Raw genomic sequence first — 13078 nt, forward strand, 5'->3', positions numbered from 1 at the left:
AACAAAAATTACAAAATTTTATCACATAAAAGCTAAAAAAATAAGAACAACAATTTCAGTTCATCGCTAGAAAATTTTAAGAGGGAATAAGCATTCTCTAGTTCTGTAGATCAGACAAGATGTGGCACTTTTTTATTTGATCATTTAATAACAAAATAACTTTAAATAAAAAGGAAAAATCAATCACTGCAGACATCTCAAAATTACTAAGAAGATATTTTGCACTAAACAGGAAAAATATCAGTTGAGGATTGCCAAAGGAACCAATTCCAACAATATGTAAATTGAGTACTAATTGGATGAATTTGTCCCCAAATCACAATAAACTACTGCTTCTTCTTGGGGATCAAATTATAGTACAAAGTATGGTAGCATAGTAAAATGTTCTTTCACTACCTATATCAGCACCACCACACAAACTTAGCTAGGTGTAATGTCAGAAATAGCTACATGGCACAATGGATAGATGCCAGGCTGGGACTGGAAAGATTCACCTTTCTGAGTTCAAATCTGGTCTCAGATAATTACTAGCAAGTGTGATCCTGAACAAATCATTTAATCCTGTTTACTTCAGTTCATCATCTACAAAAGGAGCTGAAGAAAAAAATGGCAAGCCATTCCGGTATCTTTGTCAAGAAAACCCCAAATGAAAAGGAAAAGAAAGAAAAGAAAACCCCAAATGGGGTCACAAAAGAGAGAGATGGCTGAAATGACTTTGAAAAACAACAAAAATCTGTAAGTCATGGAATTTTTGAGCTGGAAATGATTTCACAAACTGTCTAGTTCACTCCATCCCACTTCATTTTACAAATGAGAAGAAAACTAAGTTCCATAGATTAGAAGATGATTTAACTCTAAGGTAGACCGAGGAGCAGAATCCAGCTCACCTAATTTGCCTTATATCATAGATTAAACTCCCTTCTCTTCTACTAAGGACATATTCAGTTCTCAAACTACTTAAGTTCTCCATCTTTGTCTCAAGTTCAGAGAACAGAATTTATACACTCCTCAGAGTAAGGGTACTGAGCTAAAAAAAGAAGGAAAGATTTCAGGTTAATTCCCATGGCAGAAAAGGAGAATGAGAGCACATTTTACATAGCACAAGTTTGCAAAGTGCTTTATGCAAATTATTTCATTTAAGAAACACAATATTAAAATAACCAAGAGAAAGGCAAGTTCAAACAACTAAGGTTCTCTCCCATACCCAGTAAAGTGGTTCATCTGACCCAAAAAGAAAGCAGTCTCTACTGAAGAGTCTATGGGAACATAGAGGAGAATAGCATATGGGAGCAGATTTGTGAATATTCAATTATGTAAGAAATTGTTCTTACTCTTACACACAATAATCCTATTATTGAATATATAGCACAAACAGTTCAAATGCTTATAAAAAAGGTTAAAATACAACTCAAAACATTTATAATAGCACTTTTTGTGGAAAGAAAATAGTTATCTATCAGTTGGAGAATGCTGCATTCTTATTTCAGTATCCAAACATAAGGATATTTTATTACACCATCAGAAATTTAAAATATGTATTAATCAAACATAAAAGACTTGTTATTGAATAATGAAGGGAAAATAAAGCAAAATCAAGAGAACATTCATATACCAAAATACTATAAATGGAAAAAATAAGATATAGAGAAGGCAAACTGTGAGTTGTTATTTTGAAATTCTGACCTTAGCAACAAATAAAATAGGCATTTCTGTAGATCAGAAAAGGAAGGATGCCTATGAAACTGTAGTTCTCCACTCTGTACAATGTGACTTTCCTTCCAAATACATAATAAATTTACTATGTATCTATCAAATCTATCTTGCCTATATATAAATTCCTTCTGATCTCAATGTATTCTGTTCATTTGCCAAAATAGACCACTTCTGTGACCCTCCTCTCTTTTTTGTGGGGGAGAAGTTTGGGAAGGATGTCGACCACTATCATAAACTAAATCTTCTCCTTCCTATCTTCAAAATTGAGATGGAAAGAGAAGGAAAATATTTATTTTTAATTTCTCTCTCACATACTCCCAATTTTAAAAATATAAAAATAAGATTCTTGTAATAGGTAGTATCAAGCAAAACAAATATTAGCCAGGTCATAAAATATATGGCTCATTCTGCGCAATGAATCCATTACCTGTGTCAGGAGCTAAGTAGCATTATTCAACTTTTCCTAGAATCATGGGTTAGTCATTGTGTTGAAATCTCTCAAAATTAATCTTTTAATAATATTTTTTTTAAAGTTCCTTTCATTTTATTAAAACATTTAAAATTAATTTGTAAATGCTAAAGCTTACAAATTGTTGCAAGTTTTCCCATCAATTCTTTGTAATAACTGAATATTTTGTACTTTTGCAATATTTCAAACTTTGAATATTTGGTACTTTGGCTATATAAACTGCTAGTTGAGAAGTTTGTGTTAGATTATATATCTCATGGTATCAGGAACTTAAGAAATATGTTGTTGCTCCTGAGAAATTCAATCTCTGCATGATTTCTGTAGTTTGTATACCACATGGCAAGCTGCTATATTAATCAAGTGATTAGAGAAAATTAGTGATATACACTTTGGCAGATCTAAGGTTGAATCATCTTTTGATTCTAACAATTAATCTATAGTAAGTGTTCTTTTTTTTTATTATATATATATATATATTTTATAATATTATCCCTTGTATTCATTTTTCCAAATTACCCCCCCTCCCTCTATTCCCTCCCCCCGACGACAGGCAATACCATACATTTTACATGTGTTACAATATAGTCTAGGTACAATACATGTGTGTGAATATCATTTTCTTGTTGCACAATAAACATTAGAATCCGAAGGTACATGCAACCTGGGCAGACAGATATTAGTGCTAACAATTTACATTCCCCTCCCAGTGTTTCTTCTCTGGGTGTAGCTACCTCTGTCCATCATTGATCAACTGGAAGTGAGTTGGCTCTTCTTTATGTTGAAGATTTCCACTTCCATCAGAATACATCCTTATACAGTATTGTTGTTGAGGTGTACAGTGATCTTCTGGTTCTGCTCATTTCACTCAGCATCAGTTGATTTAAGTCTCTCCAGGCCTCTCTATATTCCTCCTGCTGGTCATTTCTTACCGAGCAATAATATTCCATAACCTTCATATACCACAATTTACCCAACCATTCTCCAACTGATGGACATCCATTCATCTTCCAGTTTCTAGCTACAACAAAAAGAGCTGCCACAAACATTTTGGCACATATATGTCTCTTTCCGCTCTTTAGTATTTCTTTGGGATATAAGCCCAGTAGTAGCGCTGCTGGGTCAAAGGGTATGCACAGTTTGATAACTTTTTGGGCATAATTCCAGATTGCTCTCCAGAATGGCTGGATTCTTTCACAACTCCACCAGCAATGTATTAATGTCCCAATTTCCCCACATCCCCTCCAACATTTGTCATTATTTGTTCCTGTCATCTTAGCCAATCTGACAGGTGTGTAGTGGTATCTCAGAGTGGTCTTAATTTGCATTTCTCTGATCAGTAGTGATTTGGAACACTCTTTCATGTGAGTGGATATAGTTTCAATTTCTTCCTCTGAGAATTGTCTGTTCATATCCTTTGACCATTTATCAATTGGAGAATGGTTTGATTTCTTATAAATTAGGGTCAGTTCTCTATATATTTTGGAAATGAGACCTTTGTCAGAACCTTTGTTTTTAAAAATATTTTCCCAATTTGTTACTTCCCTTCTAATCTTGTTTGCATTAGTATTATTTGTACAGAAACTTTTTAGTTTGATGTAATCAAAATCTTCTATTTTGTGATCAATAATGATCTCTAGTTCTCCTCTGGTCATAAATTCCTTCCTCCTCCACAAGTCTGAGAGGTAGATTATCCTCTGTTCCTCTAATCTATTTATTATCTCCCTCTTTATGCCTAAATCATGGACCCATTTTGATCTTATCTTGGTATATGGTGTTAAGTGTGGATCCATATCTAATTTCTGCCATACTAATTTCCAGTTTTCCCAACAGTTTTTTCCGAATAATGAATTTTTATCCCTAATGTTGGAATCTTTGGGTTTGTCAAAGATTAGATTGCTATAGATGTACCCTTTTTTGTCCTTTGTATCTAATCTGTTCCACTGATCTACCAGTCTATTTCTTAGCCAATACCAAATGGTTTTGGTGACTGCTGCTATATAATATACCTTTAGATCAGGTACACTTAGACCACCTTCCTCTGAGTTTTTTTTCATTAGTTCCCTTGCAATTCTTGACCTTTTATTCTTCCATATGAATTTTGTTGTTATTTTTTCTAGGTCATTAAAATAGTTTCTTGGGAGTCTGATTGGTATAGCACTAAGTAAATAGATTAGTTTGGGGAGTATTGTCATCTTTATTATATTCGCTCGGCCTATCCAAGAGCACTGAATGTCTTTCCAATTATTTAAATCTGATTTTATTTTTGTGGCAAGTGTTTTGTAATTTTTCTCATATAATTCCTGACTTTTCTTTGGTAGATGGATTCCCAAATATTTTATACTCTCAACATTTGTTTGGAATGGAATTTCTCTTTGTATCTCTTGCTGTTGCATTTTGTTAGTGATATATAAAAATGCTGAGGATTTATGTGGATTTATTTTGTATCCTGCCACTTTGCTGAAATTTTGAATTATTTCTAGTAGCTTTTTAGCAGAGTCTTTGGGGTTCTCTAAGTATACCATCATGTCATCTGCAAAAAGTGATAGTTTAATTTCCTCATTTCCTACTCTAATTCCTTGAATCTCTTTCTCGGCTCTTATTGCCGAGGCTAGCGTTTCTAGTACTATATTGAATAGTAATGGTGATAGTGGGCAACCTTGTTTCACTCCTGATCTTACTGGGAAAGGTTGCAGTTTATTTCTATTGCATATTATGCTTACTGACGGTCTTAAATATATGCTCCTGATTATTCTAAGGAATAATCCATTTATTCCTATACTCTCAAGAGTTTTTAGTAGGAATGGATGTTGGATTTTGTCAAATGCTTTTTCTGCATCTATTGAGATGATCATATGGTTCTTATTAATTTGATTATTAATATGGTCAATTATATTAATAGTTTTCCTAATATTAAACCAGCCCTGCATTCCTGGAATAAATCCTACTTGATCATAGTGTATTATCTTGGAGATGATTTTCTGAAGTCTTTTTGCTAATATCTTATTTAAGATTTTAGCATCAATATTCATTAAGGAGATTGGTCTATAATTTTCTTTCTCAGTTTTCGATCTACCAGGTTTAGGTATCAGTACCATGTCTGTGTCATAAAAGGAGTTTGGTAGGACTCCTTCATCCCCTATTTTTTCAAATAATTTATATAACATTGGGGCTAATTGTTCTTTAAATGTTTGGTAGAATTCACATGTGAATCCATCTGGCCCTGGGGATTTTTTCCTGGGGAGTTGATTAATAGCTTGTTCTATTTCTTTTTCTGAAATGGGACTATTTAAGCAATTTATCTCCTCCTCTGTTAATCTAGGGAGCCTATATTTTTGGAGGAAGTCATCCATTTCACTTAAGTTATCAAATTTATTGGCATAAAGTTGGGCAAAGTAACTCCTTATTATTTCTCTAATTTCCTCTTCATTGGTGGAAAGATCCCCCTTTTCATTTGTAAGACTATCAATTTGATTTTCCTCTTTCTTTTTTTTGATCAAATTTACCAAAGGTTTATCTATTTTATTGGATTTTTCATAAAACCAACTCTTGGTTATATTTATTAATTCAATAGTTTTTTTACTTTCAATTTTATTGATTTCTCCTTTTAATAATATTTTTATATAAATTGTTTTAACTTCTATATCATCTTATATAAATCTTCCCAGGTTTCTCTGAAACCCTCCATTCCCTTCTCTCCTTCTCCCTCCCAATCCTTTTTCTAACTTCCTTATTACTATTAAGAGTACTACCATCCTCCAAGTCATCCAAGCTCTAAACCCCCAATGTGCAAGAAGCCTGTCCCATTCATTTTCTAGTGCCTTCCCAGTGAGACTACCTCCAAATTATCCTGTATATATATATATATATATATTCTGTTTCAGTCAGAAACTCTGAAGATCTTCCCCTCTCAGATTCTTTTGTGAAGGCAAACTAGGCCATCTGTTGCCTCCATTCTTACCTAGCCTTTAATTACTTGAATGGCTGTTGCCTCAAACAACTAAGATCTGGAAGTCTTTAGCTTGAAAAAGTGAAGGTCTCCCACTGCATCCTGGGCCATCTCCAATCATTCTGATCTATATATGGCCACTGGACCCTGAGGACCCTGGAGGAGACAGGCTGGTGACTTTGCATAGTTCTGCCTCACCTAAAGCCAATCAATTCCCAGAATAGACATCACCTTCCAAATGTCACTGGTTCATTATTCAGTCCTCTTAGAAGAGGAATGATTAATAACAGCAAATAATATAACTTCTTTATACACTTGTTGTTGTCTCATATCTGATTCTAGAGAAGAGGCTTTTGTTTGTATCCCTAGGATCATAAACACAATGACGCACAGAAATAATAAATGCTAGGTGACTAACAATAATTCTCAATTACATTGTTTATTTTAGCAATTTCCCAATTGATGGGCACCCTCTTAGTTTCCAGTTCTTTACTAGTACAAAAAGGGCTGCTACAAATATTTTTGTACATTCTTTTCTTTTTTCTAAAAAAAAAAAAAAAAATTTCTTTGGGGTTAGTGACTTTGGAAGCATAATTTCAAACTGATTTCCAAAGTGGTTAGACCAATTCACAATTCTACCAACAGTGCACTACTTTTTAAAAGCCTCTCCAAAAATTGTAATTCTTTTTCTGTTCTCTTTGATGGGTATGAGGTAGTACCTAAAAATTATTTTAACTGGCCATTCTCTATTCGTAATTTGGTATACTTTTTTCATATTGTCCCTTTGCTAGCTTGGATTTTTTTTCCCTTGGAAAAGTACCTGTTTATTATTTTTTGAATATTTTTCTATTATGGAAAATGGTCTTGTTCTAATAATCTGAATCTATAGCTTATAGACTTTGGAAATACAAACTATAAGAAGAATTTCCTATTTATCTTTTCCTTTTCATTTTAATAGCAGTGGTTTTGTTTATGCAATTAACTTTTAAAATTTTATGTGATCAATATAGTCAATTTTATCTTCTGTGATCCTCACTGTCTCTTGTTGAACCATGAAGGGTCTCTAATCCATAGCTCCAAAAGGTACTTTCTTCTTCACTCCTTTTAATTTGTTCATGTCATCCTTTATATGCCATGTATCCATATGAAGTTTAAATTAATATAGTGTTTTATGTTTATTGTATTATGTTTTATATTTTATATTTATTATATGTTTATAAATATTTTATAAATTAGTATATGATATATATATGTATGTATACATATATATATATATGATGTTAGTATAACTTCTGGCAGAGTATATTCCAGTCTTCCAAGGAATTTTTGTCAAATTGTAAATTATTACCCTAGAAGCTGGGGTCTTTGGGTTTATCATACAGTAAATTACTGGGGTTTTTGTGCCTATATACTGTATACAACTTAGAGGGGGTAGAAGTAGAAAAGAATCAGATTAAAATGTAATTGGGAAATATTTAGCAAAATGCATAAAAATACATTGTTGCAAATGATGTTAATTTGTGGTTTTCTAAATCAATATTCAATAGTCAGCATAGTCATGAGTAATTAATATTTCTTCAGTTATTTAGATCTATATTTCTCTAACATTTATAAGCTTTCCATGTCTGTCCTGATAAATAGACTCCCAAGTACTAGACTCCCAAGTACTTTAAACACTAAAGTTACTCTAAAAAGTTTCTCTTTTTATCTCCTCTTCCTTAATTTTGTGGGTAATATAGAGAATGTCAATAACAGCAAATATTTACATTATAATATTTAATTTACTGTGTCCATTTGATCCTTGTAACAGCCCTGTAAAACTGAGGCAGTTATTACGTTCAATTACTAGATAAAGAAATTGAGCTCAGAGAAGTTAAATAACTTATCCAGGTATACTAATTAAGTATCTGAGGCAGGATTTGAACTCAGGTCGGTCTTCATGACTCCAAGTCCAACACTAACTACTGTACTACTTAGCTACCTCTTATATTATTTTAATTAAATTTGTGGTTGAACATTTAAAGTGCTTACCATTCATAAGAAGTGATAAGTTTTATTTCTTCATTTATTCCCACATCTTGTTGAACTGTTATAAATCACTTGTTATTATTTCTTGACCACTCATCCAATGAGAAAGGGCTCCTTGTATCTTCTCCCCCTCCCACCCCCAATAACCATCTTACAGAAAATAATTTTTTAAAGAAAGGAAATGATGTGGAGAAAAGAACAGCAAATGCTTTAACTTGTAAAGTTAAATCTATGGCCAAGTAAGTCACCAACAATAATTATCCAGGGTATATGATAACTTTGGGATCAACTCATGGTGTTTTCATCTTTGTTATTGGTTGTTTGCTTGTTTTTTGGTGAATGGTGAAAATTTTTGCATGTATTTGGAAAAATAAAATATTTTTAAAAGAAAGATAACTTTGGCTGTATAATCTATAATAGTTGTGACTTAATATAGCAAAAGCCTATTTTCAAATAGTCACACCTAACAGCCCATTAACCCTTCAAACACAAAATAGTTCTATTTTGAAAACTAATTAACCAAAAAACACTTCTCATTAAATTTTTTCACAAGCTAATTGTGCTGCTCATCCCTAACTTTCAAACCAACAGTAGGCCCAAGTAAGCTACTGGTCAATGGATTTCATTTAAAAAGGTCAAAATTTGAAGTAATGACTCTTCTTTTGAAACATATGAGAGTTCAAATTTAAAGTTAGCAATTTTGCACCTCAGAATTCCCAATTCCAATGAAATTGCTGGGCCAGTCTTTATGCCTTATAATGTAAAAGGAAACAATAATTAAGGATAATTAAGGACAACTCCTCTGAAAACAATATCTCTCAATTTGTTGTTATCACATATCAAATTAAAACAACTGGAACTATGCCCCCAAAATTACTAAACTGCAAATCCTTTGATCCAGCTGTATTTATCAAAGCATCAAAGCAAAAGGAAAAGAGCTATATGTTTAAAAAAAAAAAAAAGTTTACACAGCTTTTTTTTTTTTTTTTTGTGATGGCAAAGACATGGAAACTAAGAGGTTACCTATAAACTGAACAACTGTGTTATATGAATGTAATACTATTGAAAACATAAGAAAAGGTGGCTTGAGAGAAACCCGGGAAGAACAGTATGAACTGATATAGAATGAAGTGTACTAGGAAAATAGTATATACAATGACCAATATTTTAAAGAAATATAACCTACAGAACTCTGAGCACCTCCTAACAAAGACTCCATGGATGAATAAAATGAGACTTTCACTCATGGCCAATGTTCAGATTTGTTTTGCCTTAAGATGCTTGTTACAAAGGAAGGTTCTTTTTTTGTTTGTTTTGTTTTGTTTTGTTACTATTGGCTGGCTAGTAAGAGTGATGTCTTCCAAAAGAGAAAGTATCATTAAAGCAATTTTTAAATGCACAGAAAAGGATTCAAAAATATTCAAAGGAAACAAAGACAAGGGCATTTTTGAAATTCATTATTGAATTTATACTTTAAAACTAAGCTGTATGTAAGTGATTTAGAGTCACAGGCACAGAACCCCTAAATAAATGCTTGTAAAAATTAACTGTTGAATTGAATATACTATGTGCTCATTGTTCTGAACATTTTTCTAAAAGTGGAAGTTTCTAAAACATTATTCTAAATATTTTAAACATTTAATATTCATCATTCCAAGAAATATAATTTATTCAAAACAGAAAAGTCAAAGAAAGCTCCCAAACCAAAAAAAAAACAAACAAAAAAACCAAACCCACAATAATTCTTATCATAAAAGTTATCAAAAAGGTTTAAATTTTTCTTCAAATATTTTGTCATTACCTTATTGAGAATCTAAATATAATCATTAAAGGGAGTGAGGTGATTCAATGGATAAAAAACTAGTCTTGAAGTCAGTAAACCTTCCCCTCATACCTCTGGTTCATATCTATTCAACTGGTGAACACTAAGCAAATCACTTAGGCTTTCTCTGCCTTATTTTCCTCATCTGTAAAATTGGGATCCAAATAGCACTTGTTCTCAGTTATTGTGAGGATCAAACAAGGTGAACTATTTCTCTTGGTGGCTACTTCCCTGTTTCTTCTTTTAGCTGGCTCAAGGGGTATGAGAAATTTAGCACCTATTGAGAAGTCAGTGTGAAAAAAATCTTAAGCACTATAGAAATGTCACCCATTACCACTGCTAATTCATACAACAGTTCCAGTGCTTAAATCATAAGGGTAGAAAGGACTCTAGATGTTCAAAGGCTAAGCCAGAGCAGTACTCAAAAGGCCTATAAAATGGAAGAGAGTTCCTATACAGATCTGATGACAGCTAAACCTTTTTTTAAAATCACAATTTACCAAGAGATTATGAAATACATGAAGCAGCTACATGGATACAATCATAAGTCTTTGAAATACTGAAGTAAATAAATAAGATAGGAATAGGCTTATTTGATTCCTTTTTTGTGTTTTATAATCTGATTGACCTTTTAAAAAATGCCTAATCAGAAAATCAGATTCTTCGAGCAATAAACTAACCTCAAGCCAAGCTTAGCACAAAACACTGTTTTCAAACTTTTATTTTTAAAAATTTGTATACATATCTCTACACACATAGATGTGCATAGAATGTAAATAATATTCTGGTTTGGGGCTCACGTTCTATATTTTATGTTCTATGATCCCACTAACCCCCCAAAAAAATTCCTAAGCACAATAAACTGGGAATGGCTTACATACTGGGAAGTGGGGGGGGGGAAATAGGGGGAAGACAGAGAAGTCATCACAAATAAATCTTTTTTAAAAATTATTTTCATAAATAAAATTGCTTATGTATAATTCAACCTAGATATACAAAGCAAAGAAACCAGATGGCCATAAACTAATTTGAAAATAAAACATAAGAAAATTTGGTTTTAAAAGGAAATCCTACAACCTTTTCTCTACAAGGTAGGATGATAATTGATACTCTGTTACAGAAAGGGGAGAGGTGAAGAGTTGGGGAGAATCACATTATCTAATACTTAAATTAGGAAAAATGAAGACCTTGCTAATAAAATTAGTTCAAGAAAACCAAAATTGAACTTTACAGGGTATCCCAAAAGTCACAGTGCATTTTAAACTGCATCAAAGGCAGCTAGGTGGTATATCCCACTAAGAGGCTTTTGCAACAGTCCAGCTCAGGTGATGAGGACTGAATTCAGTGGTGGTTATGTCAGAGGAAAGAAGATGGCTATAGGAGATGCTATAGAAATAAGAATCATCAGGACCTGTCATTCAGTGTGATGCCAAGATTGTAAACCCAAGTGCCTGGAAGGATAATGATGCCTTCGCATAAAACAGAAGTAACAAGCCACCTCTGATTTTACATGTGGAATCTGAGGTCCTGGTAGCGGGGGAAGGGGGAAGAAGGTTATTTCAGCAATCTCCAATTCTAAGAGTAAACCATAGGAGCTAGCTAAGCACAGGGCAAGCAGTGTCTTCTGAGTAAGACTCACACCAGCAAGAGACCTATGAGGCAAAGACTAAATCATTTCTCCAAGAGAGATGGATTCAGAGACTTTCTGTACATAAGGTCTTAGCAGCAGGCGCCTCACTGGAGGCTCTGGTCTGGCAGGTGAACTTAAGCAGATACTCCAATATTCCAAGGAGTTTGTGATCTCATTAATTGGGAGGAGGGGGGATTCTGAAATGTCACAAACCACAACTACCCATAACTACTTATCCTGTGCAGCTTTTATCCTTGGCTATCCATAAATTCACCATGAGGGGAAAGGAAGGATGCTCCACCCAAAGTATTAGGCTGTTTTCTTGATACAAAGAATTTTAGCAGAACCTATGAGCTGCCCAATTCTTCATGCATATGTGGCAAGGCTATCTTTTTGGATACATTTTTACATCAATTCTACTTCAGAAATCCTTGTTTGCAACGTGTAGCACCTTCTTACATCTACCAAACATTTCTCTTCTGCCCCAGAAATGATGCTCAACCTCATTACTCCAAGACTCTCATATTCTATGACTTGCAGCTATAAATCTCCAGAAAAACAGTGGCATTTTAGTGGATCTTTCTCACTAAAAGAACTCTAATTTCCCAAAAATAGAATAACCTACTCTTTTCTTATCCCATTATGTGTCCAACTCTTTGTGCTATTTTTTATTGGCCATAAAAAATGAGTAGAGGAAAATGACTTCTTTGCAGCCTCTCCTCCAAAAAGATTTCCCACATAAATGTCAAATTATGCAATATTTTCCAAAAGATACAACAAATAATTATGTTAAATCACCTTCTGATTGTAATGGTAAGGAACAAAACAAGGAGACAGAAATCTGCCAAATTTATCCATCTCTGTCACAGAGAAGATACGGCAGTGAGTTCTAGGCCCAGGGCCACCACATGCTCTTGTTAGTACTTGACATTGTCTTTATTGCTTTAAACCCTGAATTAATTACTCAAAAAATGTGGCCTAACTATCCACACAGGAAAAACTAAGTAGACTTAGGATACCTACTGTCTGGTCTACAATAACCAATTCAGAATTTTTTCATCAACATCTATGGACAATTAGCAAAGTAAACAATGAATTAAGATGATTTTTTAAAAAAAATTCATATCTGTGATTTTTATCATTATAAAGAACATCCTATGAAGAAAATCCCTCAAACCATGAGATTAGTACCTGATGTGAACCTTAAGCATCAATTAACTAAGACTTAATCAGGGGTTTTGACTTCAAGATAGGTTATTTTCATGATGCTTCTCAATCAGAAAACTAGCTTAGTAGAAAATAAAATGCTAAAATGGAAAAAAGACATATCCCAATTTTAAATGAAAGTGTGAAACTGGTTCCTAAGTTAATCACTTATTCTTAGTCATACTTTCCTCATCCATAAGATAGGGATCATAATTGCATCTACTTTGCATAAGTGAGGATTAAGTAACATATCTATGAAAATAA

At 33.1% G+C, this 13078-nt stretch overlaps 1 protein-coding gene across 3 annotated transcripts in view; it reads right to left on the reverse strand.

Annotated features, from left to right (window-relative positions):
- PRDM2 (PR/SET domain 2) overlaps nt 1-13078 on the reverse strand; it is a 196235-nt gene that overhangs the window by 155988 nt on the left and 27169 nt on the right. The gene's annotated exons all lie outside the window — the stretch shown is intronic.

This window comes from Sminthopsis crassicaudata, chromosome 3 (assembly GCF_048593235.1).
Source record: "Sminthopsis crassicaudata isolate SCR6 chromosome 3, ASM4859323v1, whole genome shotgun sequence".
NCBI lineage: Eukaryota > Metazoa > Chordata > Mammalia > Dasyuromorphia > Dasyuridae > Sminthopsis > Sminthopsis crassicaudata.